Source organism: Cnephaeus nilssonii (genome assembly GCF_951640355.1).
Source record: "Cnephaeus nilssonii genome assembly, chromosome: 7".
NCBI lineage: Eukaryota > Metazoa > Chordata > Mammalia > Chiroptera > Vespertilionidae > Cnephaeus > Cnephaeus nilssonii.
Window position 1 is genome coordinate 54,667,574 of NC_137078.1, and position 22,902 is coordinate 54,690,475.

Below are 22,902 nucleotides of genomic sequence, written 5' to 3' on the forward strand. Positions count from 1 at the left end.
GCTCTTTTAATCGGGAGGGAGATACAAGCTCCTGCTTGCTCTCAACTCCATTTCTGGGCGAGACTCTGGGGGACCCAGACACATACGGGGAGAAACTGGACTGTCTGGCATTGGGACAGGAACACGAGGACAGCCATCCATCTCTCAGAGGTGCTTGCAGCAATAATTGTTCCTACACAGGGGCGTGGGACACGGAGACCTGGGGACCTCTCAGGTGCAGGGCTCACTGGCAGCCATTGCTGTTTGCTCTGCCCTGGTGATTCCCAGAGACCCCGCCCCACCCAATTTACAACCCCACCCAAGCTGTGCGCATCGGCTTTTGCATATGAATGGCCTGTCTTTTCTCTGCCTAAAATCTATCAAACTGCAGCTGGGTAAGAAAGCCCCAGAGCTTCCAAAAGAAGGCCCAAGGCCTGGCAGCAGCAGCCTGCCTTGCTTCACAGCTGGGGCTTGTCTGGGCACTTCCAAACTTCATACAAAGAGGAGGAATCTGCAGATGTCTCTGTAGCTCCTGCTGGGTGGCCCCAGACAGTGGCTGACCTTACACCTCCTTGGAGATCCAAGAGCCAGTGTTCCCAGTGGTCAGAGTGAGACCATACTGGATTACAACTCTTCACATCCATAAGTGATACACACAAGAGGCAGATTCAGTGAGCACCAAAGCCCCACTGAAGCAAGTCTTGCCCCATTAGGGTGTCTCCTGCACAACAGATCTTCCAGTGTAGACACAGCTGGTCATCATAGCCAATTGGGCTGGAGGTCCATTCCTCCCAGTGATACCAACAGCAATCAAAGGTTAACTACAACAAGACTGTGCAAACATCCCACAAAGGGGTGCACCAAGGGTGTCCACCTCAGGTGACTGGGGAGGCTGAACCACCGGGCTCTATAGGACACATACCACACAAGGCCACTCTATCAACTAAGGAGACTTAGCAGCTACCCAGTACATAGAAACAAACACAGGGAAGCAGCCAAAATGCAGAGACAAAGAAACAAGTCACAAATTAAAGAAATGGATAAAAGAAAAATTTTGGATAAAGAGTTCAAAACCACAGCTATAAGGTTATGCAAGAATCTTATAGAAACCTCTGAGAGATTTAGTGAGACCCTCAAGGATATGAAAAAGGACCAATCAGAAATTAAGCATACACTGTCTGAAATAAAGAATAATATACAGAGATTCAACAGCAGACTAGAAGATCCTAAGAATCAAGTCAAAGATTTGAAATATGAAGAAGCAAAAAACACCCAACCAGAAAAAAAAAAAGAAAAAAGAATCCAAAAATATGAAGATAGTGTAAGGAGCCTCTGGGACAACTTCAAGCATACCAACATCCGAATTATGGGGGTGCCAGAAGAAGAGAGAGAGCAAGATATTGAATAGCTATTTGAAGAAATAATGACAGAAAACTTCCCCTACCTGGTGAAAGAAATAGACTTACAAGTCCAGGAAGCACAGAGAACCCCAAACAAGAGGAATCCAAGGAGGACCACACCAAGACACGTCATAATTAAAATGCCAAGAGCAAAAGACAAAGACAGAATCTTAAAAGCAGTAAGAGAAAAACAGTTAGTTACCTACAAGGGAGTACCCATATGACTGTCAGCTGATTTCTCAACAGAAACTATGCAGGCCAGAAGGGAGTGGCAAGAAATATACAAAGTGATGAATAGCAAGAACGTACAACCAAGATTATACTACCCAGCAAAGCTATCATTTAGAATTGAAGGTCAGATAAAGAGCTTCACAGACAAGCAAAAGCTAAAGGAGTTCATCACCACCAAATCAGTATTATATGAAATGCTGAAGTGTATTCTCTAAGAAGAGGAAGAAGAAGAAAAAGGTAAAGATAAAAAATTATGAACAAAAAAGTGACAACAAATACATATCTATCAACAAGTGAACCTAAAATTCAAATGAATAAAAAATCTGACGAACAGGACAGACTGGTGAATGTAATAGAATCAGGGGCATGGAAAGGGAGCAGACTGACAATTCTTGGGGGGAAGGGGATGTGGCGGGTGCTGGAAGAGATTGGACAAGGTCAGTCGTGGGGGGGAGGCCTGGAGTGGGGTGGGAACTGGGTGGAGGGGCACTATGGGGGGGAAAAAGAGGAACATCTGTAATAATCTGAACAATAAAGATTTTATAAAAAGCAAAACAAACAAACAAAAATAATAAAATAAATAAATAGGATGGCTTATTTTCATGTCCATTGGTCTATATTTCTTTGATCAATGTACCTAACAATGAGTTTGCCTTTAATTCATTACCTCATATGTTGGTTTGAGTATTGAATACATATAGTTCTCATTATTAAAGAAATTTTATGTTAAATTTTAAGTGTTTTTTTATGTTTTTCAATATAATGTATTTTTAATATATCACATATAAATTTGTAAGACCCTCTAAATTTAGTAAGTGTTTGTTTTTAGGTCATTCATTTCCAAACGTTCACACACACACACACACACACACACACACACACACGTTTATTTTACAAATCTCTCATACCTTCACCTACACTTCTTAGTCCCTGTTTCCATACTTTTTTTTTGCACTGATAAAATTCAAGTTCTTCAAGTAGCTCAAAAATAAATCATAGAGACAGAGTCATTGGTATTGAACCTGTCTAGAACACCCAAAGGAGGTGATGGAGGAGGAATTATCTGTAGAAAATACAGAAGTACAGCCAAAAATGGATTATCAATGCAGCCTCCCTTCCAGAGAAGCTATGCCTATGATATGTAAGCATAGTGACGTTCTCTGATTTCTTACTTAGTGATTGGGCTTAATATGAGCACCCCATGATGGTTTCTAAGCAGCTTGTTTATCAGAAAGTTCCATAATATTTTGACAATAGGGCTAGAAAACAACCAGTTTTCCTCTCTGAGTCAAAAGACCTTTTCAGATGTCTTGAATAAAGTTCATACTAGCATCATACACTGAGTGGCCAGATTATTATGATCTCTGAATGCATAATAATCTGGCCACTCAGTATATATATTAGAGGTTCAGTGCATGAATTCATGCATGGATGGGGTCTGGCCAGCCTAGCCAGAGGGAGGGAACATGGGCGGCTGGCCAGCCTGCCTGCTGGTCGAACTCTTGGTCGAGGGGACAATTTGCATATTAGCCTTTTATTATATAGGATATACAGTGAGTGGCCAGATCATTATGTGTTCAGAGATCATAATAATCTGGCCACTCAGTGTATTTTATCCCTGATGTCTTTAATTGGTCTTTTATTGGGGAAAGGGAAGTTTGCCACAGTATATTTTTTAACCTTACAAATTTCCTGCTCATACATTTTATATACAAATAAATTTGGTCATCAGAAAGAAAGAAAACAAAAACAATTCTAATTATATAGAAAAAATGATTATCCTATCTAATAAAGAGGGAATATGCTAATTGACCCTCATGCTGTCACATAGATGGCAGTGCCCACAGCCAATAAGGAGGGAATATGCTAATTGACTGTCTCACCCTCAAAGATGGTGGCATCCACAGCCAATAAGGAGGGAATATGCTAATTGACTTCCACACCCTCAAATATGGCAGTGCCCACTGCCACAAGATGGCGGCACCCAGTCCCCTCAGCCCCACCAGGGCGGCAGGTGCGTAGCAAGGCTGGGCCCACCCCCAGGAGGGCCCGGCTGCTCCACGTACCTGCCTCCGGAGTTCCCCTGTCCCCTCAGCCCCCCAGCCACCCAGGGCTGGCCCAAGGTGCAGGCAAGCCTCGGATGGCGGCTGCCTAGCCAACACCGCAAGCTTCAGATGTTGGCTGCCCAGCCACCCAAGGCTGGCCTAAGGAGCAGGCAAGCCTCAGATGGTGGCTGCCCAGCCACTCAGGGTCAGCCCGAGGCACAGGCAAGCCTCGAATGGCGGCTGCCCAGTGCTCAGGGCCTCCCGAGGCTCAGGTAACCAGGGCTGGCTGAGGCTTATGCTGCCAGCAGTGGCAGCAGCAGAGATGTGATGGGACACTGCCTTCCCCTGATCGCTGGGTAACCTCCCGCCCATGAGGGCTCCTGGATTGTGAGAGGGGGCAGGTCGAGCTGAGGGACCCCCCCTCCAGAGCATAAATTTTCATGCACCGGGCCTCTAGTATAATTATAATAGGAAGTAATTCTAATTATAAAACAATTCTATAGAAAATTAAAATAATTTGGATCCAGAAGACCAATTATTTTTTTTATTCATTAAGTTTCTCATCCCAAGAAAGTCCCCAAACTTCTCTCAGTCTTAATATTTTAATCCATAAAATGGAAAGAAAATGTCTGATTTGCCTATTCTATAAGGATATTATGAATATCAAGTGAAAGAATGTGCATGAAAGTCCGAGGAACTAGAATGTATATAAACATGTTTGATTTATCCAACTTTATACTTACACTATCCCTTGAGTGCATCATTCATTTTTCTGTTGTGTGTTCTAAGTTATAGTTTTGTCTTAGAGTAAAGATAGAAGAGATTACATCTCACATATCAATAAGGTAAGTGATAGTAGCCACCTAAAATACCATTCTGGGAAGGATTAGGTTTAATAAAAATAAATATTGTTAATACTAATGATATATCCCACAGGGACCAGCATGGGAATACAAGCAGCCATGCCATGCCACACATTTTCAATAGCTTTCTTAAAGCTCAAAACAGTTATTCCAATAAACTAGATTTTTCTTGTCAACTCAAGGACCAAGATTAACACAAGAACAACAACAACAAAGATTTATATTACTTAACATTAGGCTCTTCTACCTGGCCAGGAGAAAACTGACATAGTCACAGGCAATTAATGGTACAGTCTCTTTGCATGAAGCTAATAAATTATTGAAGCTATTTAAAATTTTTTTAAGATAGGCAAGGAATGTTGGATGCTAGGGGAATCTAGCTGTGAACTCACTGAAAAGCCAGTGGAATCTGGTGCTTTGACTAGTGAAGTAAGCATTCTCCACATTGCTCCAGTCAAAGAGGAAAACTCGGTGTTCTTCATTAAAGGGCTGTTCTTTACTAAAGGGATACGAAGTGACGTGTGCATCTACTTGTGAGAACCCCCTGATGTGTTTTCAGGGACCATGAAGGACAAATTAAAATCACTGACCTTTTAATAATTACAGACTGCTGTTGATGTATGTCAGGAAGACAGATTTTGAGATGTTTTCCCCAAAGTGGTGGTCTGAAACAGTATGACAATGCATACTTTGGGCAATTTGTTTTTTAAATTAGTTATTAAAAAGTGGCACATTTTAGTATGAGAACAGAGACACTGTGGACTCCATATTATAAATGCTAAATGATCCCAAAAGTTCTGGCTGACACATTTGCCTTGTTAACATTCATTGACTCATCCATTTATTTATTCAACAAATATCTGAACACTGACTAAGTGCCAAGCAGTGTGCTAGATGGTGATGATGCAATGGTGAATAAGACAAATGTGGTTCCCTTGTTTTCTGGAACTAACATGAGACTACTAGAGAAACAAGGATTAGCCAAGTAATTACACATGTGGGTATTGCTGCAAAGGACAAAGCAAAGACATGCTAAGAAGATCATAATGGGAAGTGTTAATTCTGTGAGATTAGGAAGTGCTAAAGCCCAAAAGGTCTGTAATGGCTAAAAACATGAAGTTGTAAAAGTGGTAAATATTGGCTAGGTGAAAATATTTTCTACATGAGAAGAACGGATCTGAAATGGTCAACTTAGCTAACTAAGCCAGTCAGCCTAGATTTAAAGAAAATAAAGACAGATGAGTAGGTTAATTGGAAGCTGAATCACCCAAAGTGATGTATAATTTTGATTCTGGTATCGTCTGCAATTTTCACCCAAGACTAGATTTTTAGTATCTTATCCTTAGGGTGACTTCAGAAGCACAATCCTTTGGTCTGAACTCTCCCTGCTTTCTGTTTTTGCTTCCCCCCCTCAGGAATGAGTCATCAAAACCATTATCTACAGCAAGAATCTGAAAAAGGCTTTCCACACCCATAGGACAATGGCAGCTGTCTAGAAATCTAGACACTCATTCTCAAACTACATACAGATCAATAAGGAGAGAATAAGAAAACTCTTGCTGGGGCCAGTCCACATCTAATGACTGGCTGACATGGAGATTAAAAGTCCTCAACTATTCTGAAGGGCATTCTCTCCAGTTTGAGAATTCCTAGAGGGCCAACTGGTGTCTTTGGTGAGAGAGGCTGCTTCATAGCCTAACTTTTCCCTCTGTTTAACCCTGTTTCCTTATCTTTCTTTCTAGAAGTGGCGAACCCAAGTACTCCCTCATAAACCTCCTGCAGGGTAATCTCAGTGCTGTGGGCTGAACTGTGCCCACATATACCGAAGCCCTAACCCTCAATGCTATTAAATTAGGAGGTAATTAAGGTTAAATGAGAGCATTAGGGTGAAGTCCTGCATCAATAGTATTAGTGGCCTTACAAGAAAGAGAGAGTGAGAGAGAGCTCTTTCCATGTGCATGCACACAGAAATACCCATGCGAGCACATAACAAGAAGGTAGACACTTGCAGGCCAAGAAGAGAACTCTCACAACAACCTGGCCATGCTGCACCCTGATCTCAGACTTCCAGCCCTTAGAACTGTGAAAAAATAAATTTCTGTTGTTTAAGCCACCTAAACTGCATTATTTTGTTATGGCAGTTGGAGCTCACTAATACATCCCACCTCAGCATCCGATTCCCAGGAAATCCCACATGTGACAGTGTCCCTCTGTACAACCACTGACAATGCAATCACAATTCCTTAGACTCAATAAAAATGATACAACCCAATGAAACAAATAAGTGTATATACATAAAGATTCCGATTATGGTTCAGTGCTTTCTGAGTTGAAACTCAAGCGTTCTATTTTGAAAGTATCTTCTCAGCCTGAATTACTCTAAGAAGATAACTGCCTGGTGAGCACAAAGCTATTCATCATATTCATGACTTGGGGAGAGGCTGTCGCTGGTCCCCAAATTTCTGACAGATGGAAATGGAGAGGTTGTCATTTCCAGCATGTCATGTCTCCAGTGGTGTTGAATCACTTAAAATTCCAAACTCCTACACTGTCCCCCCTAAGGCTTCTTACCATCAGGATTCCAGGCACTGCAGAGCTGTGACAGGAGATAAGGAGGGCCCCAAACCAAGAAAACAACAAATAACTTTGTAGAAGCCTCTGAAATTTAGCATATCTGACCAAAACCTTGTCTGTTCAAAGCAGAACTCAAGTTTTGTACTCCAAATTATTAGTGGTGGGTAAGGTTTTTATAAGAATGCAGGAAAACATGAATCTTACTTTGTGATCACCACTTCTTCATATCAGTTTTCTGAGGCAAATTTACACAAGTATCAGTACCAAGAAGAGATATAAAAGTACAGCTTCACCATTAACAATGGGTCAGCACCTGATCCTACAATAAGGACTCTCTGCTGTTGGTAAATTAAAATGACCCCGTTGCCAAAACCGGTTTGGCTCAGTGGATAGAGCGTCGGCCTGCAGACTGAAAGGTCCCAGGTTCGATTCCGGTCAAGGGCATGTACCTTGGTTGCGGGCACATCCCCAGTAGGGGTTGTACAGGAGGCAGCTGATCGGTGTTTCTCTCTCATCGATGTTTCTAACTCTCTATCCCTCTCTCTTCCTCTCTGTAAAAAATCAATAAAATATATTAAAAAATAAATAAATAAAATAAAATTACCCTGTTGAGAATGGTCCAGAAGCCAAAGTAGTATGTCCATTTCCACCTTAAGCCCAAACTCAGATTTTAGGATTGTATTTCCTCTAGATAGAAGCAAGCAAAAAGTAAATGAGAGAAGCATGGAGCCAGAGCACACATACTCCCAATACCTGCTCATGCTACAGTCTCTGTGAGAAAAGCCTTCTTTAAACAAAGCTCCGCCCTACATCCTCCAGAAATCTCCACTCTTTAAAGTTCTCCTGAGTGAAGATAGCCCAATTTCCACAAAGTTACCCCTTACTTTAAACCTTCCAACTTAGATATGTCCTAGTTGCACATTTCAGCCTCTTTATAATTATTTATTAGGTTACCTTACTCACTAGAAAATGAGTTTCATGGAGGCTGACACCATGTCTTGCTAATCTATCAGATAAGTCTAAGTCATGACAAGCAATGTGCTGTATATCCAGGTACCTGAAATCCCACATCATCTGGTCCCAACCTTTCTTTCCAGCCTCAACTCCCACTGAACCCGCCAGTCCCTCACCCACATTGCACTGCTTTATCCACAACACACAACTCCCTGACATGCACAAATGCCATGTACAGCCACAGCCTCCTGCTTTCACTCATACTATTCACTCATACATTTCATTTCATGAAATGTCCCTAATCATTTCAAACAATAAAAATCTTCATCTTTCTCCGAGGTCCAAATAAATACCACTTCCTCCACACAGTCTCCTCTTTGCTTTCCCATCATCTCATGTTGACTCCTTTCTTTCTACATACATCATACATTCTCTACACAGGTATCCATTCTTTTCTGGGATATAAACTCTTGGAAGGCAGGAGTCATGCCTTTTCTGCCTAAGGACATTCAGATGCATACATGACTCCCAGATTCTATTCCCACTAAATCTACTACATCTTTAATATCCCTACGTGGCAAACCTGAAAAGCATCTTTAACTCCTCATTAGTTACCATTCCCTGTATTTCTTGAAACTACTATTTCTTTTCATTACCGCTACCCTCGCTCAATGCTTTCCCATTTTTTTCTTTACCAAAGGGCTGCATTTGCTCTTAATCATCTTCTTGACTGCTATTTCACCCAAGGATCTTTTTTGTACTCTGGACTCTAAGAACCCTGAAGACAGAGGCTCTATATTACTTGTCTTTCTTTTTTTCTTTTGGTTAAACAAACACTTCAAAGGGTCTATTGTGTGCCAGACTCTGTTCAAAGCTTTGAAGACAGAAACACAAGTAAGACGCAGTCCCTGGCACAGTGTTTTGGCATATGGTAGGATTTTTAGAAATATTTATGAAATGAAATAATAAAAAAAAGAATGCATCATGTGCATTGATCATCATCTTTCTACTACTTAAACTCCCTTGAGGCCCACATTTATATGTTCAATTTATTTTCAACAGTTACCAAAGCAATTCAATGAGAAATGTAAAGTTTTTACAACAAATCATCCTAGATCTACTAGATAAACATATTTTTAAAACTAACATTGATCCTTATTTTATACCGTATGCAAAAATGTAACTCAAAATGAATCATAGTCCTAAACATAAACGCTAAAGCAATACAACTTTTAGAAGAAAACACAGAAGCCTTTGTGACACAGGCAAATGTTTGTCAGATATAAATGACCAACTGATATTTGCAACAACATAGATGAACCTCAAAATCATTATGCTGAGTCAAAGAAGCAAAGTACAAATGAATAAATGCCATATGAATCCATTGAGATAAAATTCTAGAAAATGGAAACTAATATATGGTGACAGAAAACAAATCAGTTATTAGCTGGAGCAGGTATGGAGAGAGATGGATTAAAAAAGGGCATGAGAAAATTTTGGAGTAACAGAAAATGTATGTTTTCTTGATTGTGTTAATGGTTTCATGGGTGCATAAATATGTCAAAATTTATCAAATTACATGCTTGCCATATGTTCAATTTATTTACTTTAAATATGCCTCAGCAAAGTTGGGGAGAAAACCTTGAATTATTCCCTGTACCAAGGAGTAAAGTAAAATCTGTGTCACAAGGAGTTTGTATTATTAGGCCCCTGCCTCACACTGGCCTCATCTCCAGCCACTTCTCCCATATGTTTTATGTTGTAACAGAACTGAAAAGTATCTCATCCCTTCAATACTTCTCTTCTTTGTCATTTGTTGGATACGTGCTTTTTCATATAGTGTCTCCTATCTGTAAAGTTCACTGATACTCCTATTCACCTGGAAAACAACTAGTTATCTCTCAGAAATCAGTTCAGTGCCTAGAACACAGTAGGTGCTCAATAACTAATTGTCTATTGTCTACATAGGCTCGGGAGTCAACTCTAAGAAACTATTCTGATCCTCTGCACACATACCCTGGAGTTCAAGTTCATGGCTCCTTCAAGAATTCATTAGTACCTCTATTCCTTGTATCTGTTATCTTCTATTGCTTTACCAGGGGTTCCAAGTTTGTATTCCTACATGTGAACTTCTTGGGAACTGTCGTAGGCAGAATTCTAAGATGACCCCCAAAATTCCCATGTGCTTTCAAACCTTCTTCCAATTATTTAATCAAATGTTAATCTAGGTGTTGCTGTGAAGGAAGTTTTGCAAATGTAATTAAGATCCCAAAATCAACTGACTTTAAGATGAGGAAATTATTCAAGTGGTCCTGACCTAATTACTATGTGAATCCTTTGAAAGCAAATAATTTTCTCCAGCTGGTCACAGAAGAGAAATTATAAATTAAAAGTATGAGAAAGACAGTGCACCATGGCTGGCTTGAAGATGAAGGGCACTAAAGGGATCGGAATACTAGTTGCCTCTAGCTTCTGACTGACAGCCAGCAAGGAAACTGGGACTTCAGTTCTACAACTTCAAGGAACTGAATTCAGTCAACAACCTGAAGTGGACTTTTTTCCTAGAGCCTCTAGATAAAAACTCAGTCTGAACAATATTTCTATTTCAGCCTTGTTATATCCTGAGCAAGGAACTCATTTAAGCTGTGCCAGATTCTGAACTACAGAACTGTTCGCTAATATGAGTGTTGGTTTAAACCTCTGCATTTGCATTCATTTGTTACACTGCTGCATTCAAATAATACAGACACAGAAATCACATCTTATTTGTCTTTATAGCACATGGATTCTCATGCAATAAGTCCTCAACCATGTTTTTAGGAAATATAAAATAAGAATGAGAAGAAGGGAGGAGTGAGGGGGGAATAGAGGTAAGAAATGCCAAAAAACAAACAAACAAACAAAAAAAAAACAACAGAGCTTACAGAACAGAGACTCTAGACCTTAACTATACATTATCACCTATGGAGATCTTTAAGAAATACTAGTGGCTGGATCCCACTCTTAACTGATTCTGACTTAAATGATATAGATGTGGCTTGGACATCAGCATTTTTAGAATCTCCCCAGGTAATTCTAACGTGCAGCCAAGGTTGAGAACTACTGCTATGGGTGCTCCTACATTGACTTCCAGTAGCTCAGCCAAGACTTCAGAGATCTAGACACCTATGAAGACTGGCTGGGTCCTCAACCTCTAAAAAGCTCTTAATTCCTAGATGTGCCCTATTTCACAGTTAGCTCTTCCCAGGATGTTAATGGGCCTAACTCCAGGAGATACTCATTCTCTTTTTCCATAGGTTCCTGAGTTTAGGTTTAAATAACAATCCATTGACATTTAAATAACTTCTCAGCTTCTTCCACATCATAGCCTTCTTAGACCCTGAGATCACATAAATTTTTCTCTGCATGATTCCCAACTGCAATCCACAGAGAGAACTCTGATAATTCCCTGATTAGTAATGGTGAATTTCATTATCTGGATACTGTCCTTAATCTATTACCTACACTTAAAAATCTTTCTTATTAAAAAAAATTAATTGCTAATCAGAGTTCTTTGCGGGAGGGTTTTATAATGAAAAGAAGACTATACCAGGGTCCCGGGATACAATTCTGTTTCTGTCCCTTATTAATCATATGGAATATCTGGCAAGATAGTTAACCACGATTAATAATAGTTCATCATCATTAAAGTAGAAGAGTCTATATTATCTCATTGGGTTGATATTAGACTCATAGTGTGATTATGTGATTATGTAATAGTTTGTTAAAACAGCTTAGGTGTGTGTGTGTGTGTGTGTGTGTGTGTGTGTGTGTGTATGTGTACATGAACATATATTTAGATGTACAACCCACTGGAGCAACCAATATATTTGTTGAAGCAAAATATTTCAACAAATGATTTTCTTGGGGAGAGTAATAACACATAAATAGGGATGCTCTCCCTGGCATAAAGATGTCACATATCTATGTAGTATTAATTCTTAAGACCAGCTGATTTTTCAAAAATATATGAGGGGGGAGGGAAAAGGGCATCCACATAAGTTTTAAACAAATTTCTTCTGGAACATATTTTATATGTCAGAACCTAGGCAGTTATCTAAATAAATGATCTAAATAAGTATGTAGATCAAGCCTGTGAGATAGGTATTTTTTACTCCCATCGTTTGTAGATGAAAACATTGAAATTTAAAGATGAATTTGAAATTGATCAAGGGCATGCTGTTAGTAAGTCATGGAGCTGATATTTGAACTCAGAACTTTTTGGCCTGCCAGTAAAACCAGCACAGTTGGCTTGAGTTGCCAAGCCTCGCCCTGGGATAACACCAAATTATAAATAATAAAACCAATTCAGGAGTACCCTTAGGCTTGGAGGGGAAGATGGCAACATTATGCAATGGGAAACCTTCCATTACAAATGTGAAATCTAGCAAAAGAAGGTACTCACCGTTGGGAGCCAATGACTGGAAGGAGGCAGAATTTCATGGGAGAGGGATGGGCCACTTGGGTAACTGAAAGGAGATTGAACAGAAAGGCTATTAGGAGAGATGGCAGGTTGTCTTGGAGGGCTGTACCTATATACTACTGCAATGGTTATCAAGCTTGAGGGTGAACTGGAATCTTCTAGAGGATTTGTTAAAACAGTGATTGTGGGCTCCACACCCAGAATTTCTGATTCTGGGTCTAGTTGAGGCCAGGAGATTTGCATTTCTAATAAATTTCCAGTGATGCTTATGTTACTGATCTGGGGATCACATTTTGAGAATCACTAAGTAGAGACAGGATCATTCAATCTCTTGCAAGCCCAGGTCACTGCTCTATAGATTATCACAAGGTTTTTAGAGTGTGAGCAATGTAGCTAGACTGTCTTGTTTCTAAAGGCACTTACCAGGTGGTTTATCTTGAGCAATTTAACGTATTTGTGCCTTAGTTTTGAAAGGTAGGTAGATGATGATGATGATAGATAGATAGATAGATAGATAGATAGATAGATAGATAGATAGATAAACACAGGAAACTATAAGCTAGCTATCATCATGCAACAGTACGGCAGGGATGTGGTATGGTGGACTCAGTGATGGCCACCCAATCCTTCTTCAAAGAACACTTGGTGCTAAGCTGAAGAGAGTGCTGCCAGCAAGGACTGCCTCAGCTGCAGAGAGCCACCTCACTCAGCATCATGTCCTCCTGGCCAGCATGTTCAATGACTGTGGAGGCAGAGATGCAAGTACCTGGTCAATTTGGCCCAGTGCAGGACAATCCTAAGCACCACTTGAGTCCAGAGCTTGCTATGGGGTCAGCTGACGCTGCTCAGCCTGCACCACAGCTCAACTCCTCCCTTTGCTCAAAACTGCTTTCTGCCTTCTCTTTCACAGGATTTTGTTCCAAGGACCCTCCCATCTGAACATACTGTGAACTAAATAAACTGCATCTCAGACTCTGCATCTTGGAGAATTCAACCGGCAACATTGCAAACCCTTTGAGGCCAAAGGAGTAAGATTTGGATGAGGAAGCACAACATAAAGTCAAAACCCTCAGACCTAGTTTTTAGGTTTGGTGTCTAATTACATAATATTTTCCAGTGAATATTAGTATACATTCATTGCTACTTAGTATGTGCCATTGATTATTGCATTTAATCATCAGGCAATCCAGGGTTTTACCCCACTTGTCTGGGGACAGTTTCTGCACATCCTTGAAGAGGGAACATCTTCAAGAGACAATGGGTACCCTCTGGAGATACATCCTTGTGATCGAAATAGAGAGGTAGGGGTAGGAGGCCTGCAGATGCAGGTTGGCCAGGAATAATTCTGATGAATCTGGAGCTCATGGTTGGTCGGTAATAAGGAGCTAACCACAATAAACTGTTGGCTGATGACAGAGATTGTGATTGGAGAGGGGGCTTCAGGGTGGTCAGAGGCTGAAAGAAGGGGAGTCCTGGGTGTGTTTCCTCCAAACATTGTTGAAGCAAGAGAAAATTCATGGGGCATGCGCTGAAATAACCAGTCTTACTATGATTACTCAGGAAGTTATTTTAATTACTTTCCCATTGTATTTCATTAGCCATCAGGTTCTTGGTTCTGCATCTGTGATCTTGACGCCTTCTGCCAGGCCTCTGGCTATGTCCCATCACTGCTCTCTCTAAGGGGTGAAAAAATACCTAAAGCCAGACTGCCATTTTGAAAAAAATATCCCCTAGGAGACAAGCACATTTCAAGTACTATTTTGAGCTAAACTTTTGATTTCAGCAATAAATCTCCTTAAAATTTATGAAGAAATGTGGCTTAGTGAAACCATTGAAAATTCCATAAAATTGATCCTACATGAATAAGCTGTTGCAGCTTTTTGTATCCAGTTTAACCCACGTGGAAAATGTTAAATCACCATATCAACAACATAATTCAGCATTAATTAGCATGGCAGTTACCATGGAAATGTGCCAAACACAGGTGGGTTGGCAGTGTGTGTGAGGAGTTCCCGAGGGGAGAAAGTATCAGTGCCCCATTTTGGTGTTTAAATTTTTCATACAGTCAACCAATTTAAAGAGATGCAGCTGAAACAGACACAGACAACAGTGTGGTGATAGCCAGGGGGCTAGGGGTGGGGAAAGGTGGAAGAGGGCAAAGGGTGGATAGATAGTGGTGGAAAGAGACTTGACTTTGGCTGGTGAACACACAACGCAGTATGCAGATGATGTGTTACAGAGTTGTACACGTGAAACCATTATGGTTTTATTACCAATGTCACCCCAATAAATTCAATTAAAAAGGAAATAAAAAAGAAACAATAGGTAACCACTGCTCTCCAGCAGTGAATAATGGAAGTATGGTCCTCAATCACTTGCATAGGATCACCCAAGAAGCTGCTAAAATGCAGATTCCTGGGCCCCCTTTCTGTCCTATAAATCCCTAAGAAGGGTTATAGTAAAGATAATCTAATTTTTGATGAGGATCCTCTGGGTGATACTTATAAAACTGAGAAATTTTATCATAGAGTTGGACTAATTAAGCAACCTTATTTTAAAAGTAAACAGTAGAAACCTAGAAAAAAAATCAGGTAGACATGCCCAAAGACACATGGTTATCTAGTGACAATGTCCAATCCTTCTTATTTTGAACTCATCTGTGTTCAGAAACATTTGATAAGTATGTATATGACTAGCTGTCTTTTGCTCTAATAGGAAATAATACATGAGTGAGATGTGTGTCAGCTTCTCAAGTTGCTCAGGAAAGTCAAGCTTAGACAGACAGGCAAGACATGTTCTCATGAACCAGAGATAAACTTAAGGCAGTCTGAGATGAACTACATTTGTAATTCTGAAAAGTAGTCCTATCAGAATTCTGAAGAGAGAGACAGAACAGTGCAGGCTCGGCTGTCTTGGAAGTCTTCCTGGAGGAAGTGATGTTTGACTAATTTTTTAGATAAAAAGAAAAATAGGAAGAGTAGTATATCCTACATGTGGGGAATAAAGGAGAATAGTGGTGTAGATTTAGAAATCAGGATGAAAATGTGATGAGTTACTTTCAAAAATTTACCAATTATTTACCTAAGAAGACCAGTTTTCTCCTTTGTTTTCTCAGCTGTAGAATGTAAACATTGAATGAAATCATGTATGAATATGCATAACAAAAACTTAGGCTCCTAATGGGATATCAACAAATGCTGGTCCTACCTTCTCCTTTTCTTTTAAGACAGAAAACAGACATAATGTGAAACTAAATTTTTTTTCATGTACCATATGCCAGAAAGAAGATATCATCATTTTTCCAAATGTCTTTGAAAAGGTCAGAGCAAACTATTTCATTACTTTTAAAATATTTTAATAGTATAACTATGTGTCAGAATTATCATCTTCAAAACTTAGATGGACTTTACTTCTGGAATAATTCCTCCAAGACTCAAAATTAAGTGATAGAATGTAACCAAGACAATCTAGTACTAAAAATGTTTATTAAATAAATGGCATATATAAAGTGACACTAAATAATTTTTTTACATGGATATATAAAATCTTTTTATCTTTGGCATTTTCTGATTCTAATAGGGTTCCCTTAACTACTTCAAGTATTTGTTTTCTTTAGATTTACTATCAATTTTTTCATTGATAAGATCCTGGGATCTACAAATTAATAACAGGTCAGCCACTGGTAAAGCCTTAGGGGGCACACCTGTACTGATCAGACCACTCTAATCCCCCACCCCCACCCCAGGTAGCCAGGTGTAATAAAAAGTGCAGAGATGGTGAAGTCAAGTAGAAAGAGGCTTGAAACCTGGCTCTGCCAAACCTCCTGGTCATGTGACTTTGATCATAGTACTCAAACTCCCTAACATTCAGGTGCAATTGTGTAAGAAAAGGAAAGTAATATATGTGTAGCAGGATTGTGTTACCAGGAACCATTCCTATAGAGAAGTACTATATGAAGTACTCAATAAATATATGCAAAAGAGAGAGAGAAGGTGGGGGTATGAAGAGAAAAAGAGAGAGACAGAGATAGAAAGAATGTAGTCAAGGCACTTTGGGGACCTTCGGAAATGTAAAAGACAGAAGAGAGGATTTATGAGATTTTAGAAAATTTTCTTAATAACACTGACATTGCATACATCAGACCATGGAAGTTCAACAAGGATCCAGCTAATCTAAGCCTTTCTGAGAGACAGGACATTTCACAAAGCATTCTAAGAGCCCCAGTATTGCAATGCTTTATCTAGGCCACCGCCTTCTGACACCATGGCAACGTATATACCAAAAGGATTGGAGGAGAGGTTGCTGATGCTTATCCAGAGGGGTTGGAGTGCTTTGTCTCCTTAGCTACTCCGTAATCCACAGCAACAAAAAGAATATCCAGGTTTGAGATTTACAGATATCAAGTTACCTAAATTTTATTTTATTTTGCATCAGTAGAAAAATATACTTCTCCCAGATGACAATCTTGTTCACAAAGGGCAGTGACTGGCCTCACACACATATGCCTTAGCCAAAGTATTCTAGGTGATTAAGGGAAATGAGGAACAAAGGAAAAACAGGGCAGGGTAGAAAAAGCAAATCCATTTAGGGCCATCCATAGCTATTTCAGAAGAGAATGTCACCCAGTGGGGGTGGTGGTCAGGGCTCAAATTCAAACACATTCTACCCCTTCATATTTCTATTCAGTTAGAATATTATGATTAATATTCACTTGGCTAAATGAATGTTATTTAGTAGAATCGTTTGGTCTCTGCGAGTTAAACTCATTAAAATTCTTCTAGGTAAATATTACAATGAAATATGTATAATTCCTAAACTATGAGACAAAATCTATATACAGGGGTTGGCAAAAGTAGGTTTTCAGTTGAGAGTACACTAAGCAGAGGTCATTCTTGTATTATTATTTATTTAATTACTAGAGGCCCGGTGCACGAAATTTGTGCACGGGTGTGGGGGGGAGGGGCATCAGCCCAGCCTGCACGCTCTCCAATCAGGGACCCCTTGGGGGATGTCCGACCACCAAAGGCCTGATCCCAGGGATCAGGCCTAAACCGGCGGTCGGACATCCTTCTCACAACCTGGGACCACTGGCTCCTAACTGCTCACCTGCCTGCCTGCCTAATCGCCCCTAACTGCCTCTGCCTGCCTGCCTGCCTGATTGTCCCTAACCCCTCTGGCTGCCTTCCTGATTGCCCTTAAACTCTCTGCCTGCCTGCTTAATTGCCCCTAACTGCCTCTGCCTGCCTGATTGCCTCTAACTGCCCTCCCCTGCCGACCTGATCTCACCCCCAACTGCCCTCCCCTGCCAGCCTGATCACCTCTAACAGCCTCTGCCTTGGCCCCCACCACCATGGCTTTGTCCGGAAGGAAGTCGGACATCCGGAAGATGGCCGGTCTAATTAGCATATTACCCTTTTATTAGTATAGATAGATTATATAGGGTAGGATTGCTTAAATGGGGGGAGAGCCTTTTTCATCAGGGGGAAATGCTCTTGGCAGACAAAAATACATAATCCCTATATCTGGACTGATAGCCAGCCATATGCACCATACTGCCAAACTGGACATTAAAAAAATTGAACCGCTTTCTTACACCTGACACCAAATAGCTGTTGCCCTTAAAACCCCTCCTCAGCCCCCACCTTAGGTTCTGCCTTCGCAGTTCACCCAGATTAGGTTCTGATTGGTCCGTTTCTATGCCAGTCAGCGTCAAAAGCTCCGCCTCCTAGGCAGCCATTGGCTCCTGGCACTTCAACCAGATTTGGTTCTGATTGGTCAGGTGCTATGCCAATCAGCGTCTCTGGGCCTGATCAGAGAGGCAGGGCTGATCAGCATCCCCAGAGGAGGCCCAAGAGAAACAGAGGTGCGGCTGCTGGCCAGGCCCTGAGAGAAAGAGAGAGGTAAGGGCTGATCAACAGCTGCCATGGATGCTATGGATCAGACCCTGGTTCTCTCTTCCTGGGCCTCTCTTCAGGCCTGATCTGCAGCCCCCTCTGCAGTCAGTACTGGGTTGCCATGGCAATCCAGCACTGACTTCCGGTCGATGGAGCCTTTGGTCATTTTGGATGTTACGACCCTGGATTTTTATATATTAGGATTGTATTATTTTCCATACAAATAACTGTAAACCTTTTGCCCACCCCTTTATTGGTTCTTTTCGTTTTCCAAGAACCCATTCTAAAAGCTTGGAACCCAGAAGGCTAAAATCATTCCCTAGATACGTGAATCATAGTTAGTAAAATAGCCTTTTGCTATTTCATCCAAGGCATCTATAAAATATTTAAGACTTTTAATTAAAAAAAATAAATTCCAATAATTTTTGGTGATGTCTTTAAAGAACTTAATTATATGCAATTAACTTTTACCTTATGATAAAATTACTAGAGGCCTGATGCATGAAAATTCGTGCAAGAGTAGGCCTTCCTTCCCCCAGCTGCCGGCACTGGCTTCCCTCTGGCACCCGAGACCCAGGCTGCTTCCCTCCTCTGGTCACCCATAGGCACCTGGGACCCAATCTGGCTTCCCTCCGGCCCTGGCTTGTTAGGAAGGATGTCCAGAATGACATCCAGAAGATGTCCAGTCTAATTAGCATATTACCCTTTTATTATTATAGAAGATTATTTTCTTTGTTTGATCTTTCCCCTGAAAACAGCCTGGCCTAGCAATCTAAAAGAGATTAAACAAACATTTCCCCATCAGACACCTTGGGAGGACATGCCCATAGAACTAAACAGCTGACCACTGTGGCGTTTCTGAGCTGCTCTCTATCCCAAACTGAGATGGAGTTTTCATACCTCTGACCCTCTCCAGGTCTGAATGAGAGCATCACCCTGGAAAGTTACAGAGGTGCTTTTTTAAAGGTTTTATTTATAAGGTGCGAATGCTTAGCACGGGAAACTCAGCACCCTTGTCCAGCAGGAAGCCTCAGGTATCTGTCCACTCAATGCAGCGTTTAATTGCCACACCCTCCACATCCCCCTACCTCTACCTCCTCATATCCCCAGAGGCATAGAAGTGAGTAGATTGCCATTTAGAGCAGCCCCCTCAGAGAATGAATTTGTACACTGAACAATAAGCACTGCCCTGCTCTGTTGCTCAGAGCCATGAGTAATGGATGGTGTGGGCTGCACTGCAGACAAGCCTGCTCAAGTCCCGACAATTGAGCATGGAAATTTATGTATTACCTTGCAGCATGCCAACTTCTTATCTGCCCAAGAGAATTTCCTTTTGAAAGCATACAAATAGAGTTAATAGAGTCAGAGATAGAGTCTGTTCTTTAAGCACTGTGCTCCCTTTTATCCTGATGATACAAAAGTTTCCTCTCCTTAAAAAAAAAAAAAAAAAAAAAAAGCCACATTTAAATGATGGGGTTTCAGGTAACTCCCTGGATTGAAGTTACTGCAAAAGTCACTTGGATAATCTATCCTTAATGATACTTTTTATTATGAGAGGGGAAAATAAAAGAACAGACCAGTTGAAAAGCATCTTACCTGAGACTGTGGACTAGTGTATAAGTCATAGCTCTACCACTTTCTGGGTGACTCTGTGTGAGTCACTTAACCTTTCTGATTCTCAATCCACAAAATAAAGGATCTAGAAAAGCTGATTTAAGATTTCACGAGTCCATGTTCTACTAACTCAAATTTCACCCTTAATTCCATTATTGTTCATTCTCCCTACATTAGCAAAATCAGTGCTTTACTTTGTGCCATTGAGGCCTGCTTGAATAATTTTATATATTTCTTACAGTGAACTAGATGTTTTAAAAGTGACAACATAACAGGTGAGAAAACTGGAGATGGTAAGGAATTTGTTTGAAGTTATGTGGCCAGTAAGTGGCCAAGACCTGTACTTTTGTTTTATTTTTTTAATACATTTTATTGATTTTTTTACAGAGAGAAAGAGAGAGGGATAGAGAGTTAGAAACATCGATGAGAGAGAAACATCAATCAGCTGCCTCCTGCACACCTCCTACTGGGGATGTGCCCGCAACCAAGGTACATGCCCTTGACCGGAATCGAACCTGGGACCTTTCAGTCCGCAGGCCGACGCTCTATCTACTGAGCCAAACAGGTTAGGGAAAGACCTGTACTTTTAGTCCCTAGGCTCTATCACTTCTCTTCCTTCTGAACAGTTAGTGCATGATATCTCTCTCTACGTAATGTCTTCTAATAGTCTGGGCTAATTGTACAGACATGTTTCTGTGGGCTGAGCAAAATGGAACACTACCAAGCATATTATCAACTGTTATGGAACACTACCAAGTATTATCAACTGTTATGATTAAGCTTTCAAAGTGTCCACCAGGAGGAAAATGATTCCCCAGGCTCTGCAAATACAGCAAGACCACCAGAAGCCATATTTATATCTATACCATCTACTATCTATAATATCTATATATATATCCATACCTATTTCTATCTTGCTATCTTTCTATCTATCTATTTCCCTAATTTTTCTGTTGTAGATGAGTCTGCAATATCCTGGAGAGTTCATCATGACAATTTATTTAATAAATGTTTTTATGTGAACCTATGTAGGATATTTATGAAAGATATTGATGTTTGAATTCCCAGAATCAAATCCAGTCATTTAATAAGAAATACCGTATTTTCTGGCGTATAAGACAACTGGGCATATAGAAGATTTTCCTGGGTTAAAAAGCCGTCTTATACACCGGAAAATACAGTATTTTGACTATCATAAAAGTTGTCACATTTTTATTAAAGTTAAAGGTTCTGCCATCCTACATAATAAAATGGTAATATGTAAATTACCATCACTCCGCTACGCCCACGATTGGGCCAGCAGGAGGCGCAGGGGGCGGGACTCAGGGTGGCCGGGGTAGCTGATTGGGCCAGCAGGACGCTGAGCTCGCGGCGCCACTGGCGCCGCGAGCTCAGCGTCTGTGTCATGGCTGCGCCGGAGGCTTTCGGAAGGCCTGGTGCACCGGCGGACAGCCGGCCAGCTCCCCCGCGATCAAAAGCCAAAGCGGGGGAGCTGGCCAGCTGTCTGCTCCGGCACAAGGCCTTTCGAAAGCCTCCGCCGCGCCGGAGGCTTTCGGAAGGCCTGGTGCACCGGCGGACAGCCAGCCCGCCGGTGCACCAGGTGCATGATTAAATCATGCACTGGGCCTCTAGTGTAAAAATAATCAGAAAACATTTTAGATTATTTATTTTTAAAAAATACTTTAATAAACTAAATAGTTTTTTCCCCCACAAAGTTATGGGAAGATAGTAGACATAACTGATTTAAGCCTGTATTAACAATGATAATTACTAGAGGAGAAACAAATATTGCCAGCACTAATAAGAATGAAATTAGGCTCTTAACAGTAATTCAGTAGATGAGTTGCAATGCCCCAAATCCTGCTAAAATAGACATATATTATCCCCATTCTTACCAGTTCACTCCCAATGCATAGTACAGCTCAGCACTTTACCAGGTCAGAAGTATAGACTCAGACTTGCAAGAAAGTCAGTGGCCGAAACCGGTTTGGCTCAGTGGATAGAGCGTCGGCCTGCGGACTGAAAGGTCCCGGGTTCGATTCCGGTCAGGGGCATGTACCTTGGTTGCGGGCGCATCCCCGGTGGGGCTTGTGCAAGAGGCAGCTGATCGATGTTTCTCTATCATCGATGTTTCTAACTCTCTATCCCTCTCTCTTCCTCTCTGTAAAAAATCAATAAAATATATTAAAAAAAAAAAAAAAGTTAAGAAAGTCAGTGAATTATTTCACAGAAATCCTATATAATAAAACCCTAATATGCAAATCGACCGAACTGTGGAACAACTGGTCACTATGATGTGCACTGACCACCAGGGGGCAAATGCCCAGTGCAGGTGCTGCCCTGTGGTGGTCAGTGCACTCCCACAGAGGGTGCCCCATTCAGCCAGAAGCTGCACTTACGGCTGGCAAGCGCAGCTGTGGTGGCAGAGCCTCTCCTGCCTCCGCTGTAGGCGGGTGGTAAGGAGTGAGGGGTCCCAGACTGTGAGAGGGTGCAGGCCAGGCTGAGAGACCCCCTCCCCCAATGCATGAAATTTTGTGCACTGGGCCTGTAGTAATTAAATAAACATACTGGATTCCCTTTAATACTTTGTTGTTGTTTTTACTTTCTATTGTAGTTGTAAATTCTACAATATTTATCTTAAAACTAGATATATTACATTGGATTTATCAGTAAGAAAATACTGATTTTAGAAAGTATCTATTTCTAAACAGACCAAAAGAATGAAAATTATCTCCATACCTTTTTATAACATGGGAACAATGTGCTAGTCTATAAGCTTTATAATGGCAGGGACCGTTGTCAATTTGGTTGGTTGATATCTCAGTGTTTAGAGTGGTGCCTGGCACACAGTAGGTACTCAAAAATAATCATTGGAATGTTGAATAA

The 22,902-nt window shown here is 40.9% G+C and overlaps 1 protein-coding gene across 1 annotated transcript in view; it reads right to left on the bottom strand.

Moving 5' to 3' along the window:
* The window catches only part of LRRC7 (leucine rich repeat containing 7), a gene marked incomplete at its 3' end in the record, with an annotated part of 1,171,300 nt that overhangs the window by 848,755 nt on the left and 299,643 nt on the right, over positions 1-22,902 (bottom strand). The window contains exon 6 of the mRNA XM_079777586.1: positions 12,491-12,554. The remainder of the gene's footprint in view (positions 1-12,490; positions 12,555-22,902) is intronic.